Raw genomic sequence first — 2500 nt, forward strand, 5'->3', positions numbered from 1 at the left:
CGTGATTCTCTCGTCCATCCTCCGGCCCGGTCCCGCTCCGGGAGACCGGCGCGCCCCCACCGTGGGACGCTTTCCCAGGGCCAGGCGGCCCGACCCCGCGCCACGCAAACGCGGTCGTGGGCACCGGTCACGACTCGGCACACGGGAGCGGACGGAGAGCCGACTCGCGGCGGAGGGGGTCACGCGCCGGACGGAACGCCGCGCGCGCACACCCACCGCCCGCCGGCCGCCACGTCCCAACCCGCTGGGACGCCAGGGCCCGGCCCGGCGGGATCCTCCCCCGACTCAGAAGGGGGAGGCGCGGGCCACACAGTAGGCGACGAGCCGCGCTCGGCCACCACGGCGGTGGCCGGCGGAAACCCTCGCTCTCCCCCGCGAACCCCGTCGAGGGGGAAGGGGAGGAGGGTCCTCTGCGAGCGAGTCGCTACGGCAGCGCTCCCATCACGGAGGCAGAGACAGAGGCGGCAGTCCGGGGGATCCGGTACCCCAAGGCACGCCTCTCGGATCGCTAGAGAAGGCTTTCTCACCGAGGGTGGGTCACACTCCCCCACACGCCAGCCGCCCCTCCTCGGGCCCGCAGAGGCGCCGAGGGACGCCTGGGGAAGGGAGGGGGCCTGCAGTACGAGGAAACACCTGCGTGCGGCCACCTTGAGCGTCCGCGGTCAGGGCGGGGGCCCGGCCGGTGCGCGCGTGCGCGCAACCCCACGAGGCCCCCCCGTCCACCCGCCTCCTTCCTTCCGAGGCAAAGCACCCCCGAAGTCAACCCACACACTACCGGTCGGAGGCAGAACGGCAGCCCCTCGGCGGCCGGCCGGCGCACGCGCCACCGGCCCGAACCCACCGCGATCGCTCACACGGCCCGCGCGCACCCGCCAGAGGGGAGCACGGGACGTGCGCTCGCCGGACCAGGCGGACGCCCTTCCCCGCGTGGGAGGGGCGCGTCTCGTCTCCCTCGACCGCCTCGAACCCCACACCGACGAGCTCCCTCAGGACCCACGCGCGGACACCGCGGCGGCGACCGGAGGAGGGGGCACTGGGGGCGGGAATGACACACCACCGCTCGGCCTCGGGCACCTGAGGGACAACCCGGGGCGCTCCAGGAGCACCGCAAAGGCCCAAGCGGAGCCGACGCTCGCGCACACCCCCCGAGAGGGCAGCACGACGGGCCGGCGGGCCGGCACCCCCCACCACCGCGGAGGGGGGCCGCCCGCAAGTCCACAACCACTGGAGGCGACAGCGAGGGGTGCCTGCCGCGTCAGAGGACCCCGCCGCCCCGCGACGCAGAAGGCAGCGGGCGGGACGGCGAGGTCAGGCCGGGCTCCGCACCCCACACGCCTCCCCCACACGCGCCACCCGCAGGCGGGGAGAGGAGAGACGAGGGGACCCCGCGGGGCGGAGCGAGAAGAACGGTCCCGTTCGCCACGAACGTCCGCCCCTCGCCCGTCGCGGCTCGGACCCGGCCCGGGAGAGCACGACGTCACCACATCGATCACGAAGAGCCCCCCGGGAGCGGAGGTCGGCCGGCCGGCCGGCCGACGCCCTGCTCCGGGGAAGGGGCGGCGGACAACCCAGCGGAGACGAGAACGCCTGACACGCACGGCACGGAGCCAGCGGGGTGGGGTTGTCGCGGCCGCCCCGGGCGCCCGCAGCGGAGAGCGCACGGGGGCACGGTGGCCCTCGCCGCCTTCCCCGCCGCCCCCAGGCGGGTCAGAGACCCGGACCCGGGCCGGCACCGGGAGTCGGGACACGCCCGGGCGCGCGAGAGGACAGCAGGCCCGCGGGCCCCAGCAGGCGGCTCAAGCAGGAGCACGGCCGGCTAGCCGGGTCACCGGTAGGCCAGAGCCCCGCACGCATCCGGAGTCCCAACCTCTCCAGCGACAGGTCGCCAGAGGACAGCGTGTCAGCAATAACCCGGTGGCCCAAGATGCAGACTCGGAGTGAAAGATATACCTCCCCGGGGGCCGGGAGGTCGTGTCACCGACCACGCCGCCGGCCCAGGAAACGCGCGACACGGACACCTGTCCCCAAAAACGCCACCATCGCAGCCACACACGGAGCGCCCGGGGCCCTCTGGTCAACCCCGGGACACACGCGGGAGCAGCGCCGGGCCAGGGACGCCCTCCCGGCCGCCCGTGCCACACGCAGGGGGCCGGCCCGTGTCCCCAGAGCGGGAGCCGGAAGCATTTTCGGCCGGCCCCTCCTACGACCGGGACACACGAGGGACCGAAGGCCGGCCAGGCGCGACCTCTCGGGCCGCACGCGCGCTCAGGGAGCGCTCTCCGACTCCGCACGGGGACTCGCCAGAAAGGATCGCGGCAGAGGGACCGCGGCCCGGCCCGGGGACCGCTCCCCGGCACCCGGGGGACGGGGGCAGGACGGTCCCCGGCTCCCCACGGGGACTCGGAAACGAATTCGGCCGCCGCCTCAGACGGCCAGGATGAGCGCGGACGGACCCGCGACCGGGCCGGGAAGGGCGTCCCCAGCCTCCCGCGCCACGCGC

The 2500-nt window shown here is 75.6% G+C and overlaps 1 pseudogene; it reads left to right on the top strand.

Moving 5' to 3' along the window:
* LOC134808688 (collagen alpha-1(I) chain-like) overlaps window positions 1-1950 on the top strand; it is a 3727-nt pseudogene extending 1777 nt beyond the window's left edge.
* The last annotated feature ends 550 nt before the right edge of the window (window positions 1951-2500 follow it).

This window comes from Pan troglodytes, chromosome 17 (genome assembly GCF_028858775.2).
Source record: "Pan troglodytes isolate AG18354 chromosome 17, NHGRI_mPanTro3-v2.0_pri, whole genome shotgun sequence".
NCBI classification, from domain to species: Eukaryota; Metazoa; Chordata; class Mammalia; order Primates; family Hominidae; genus Pan; species Pan troglodytes.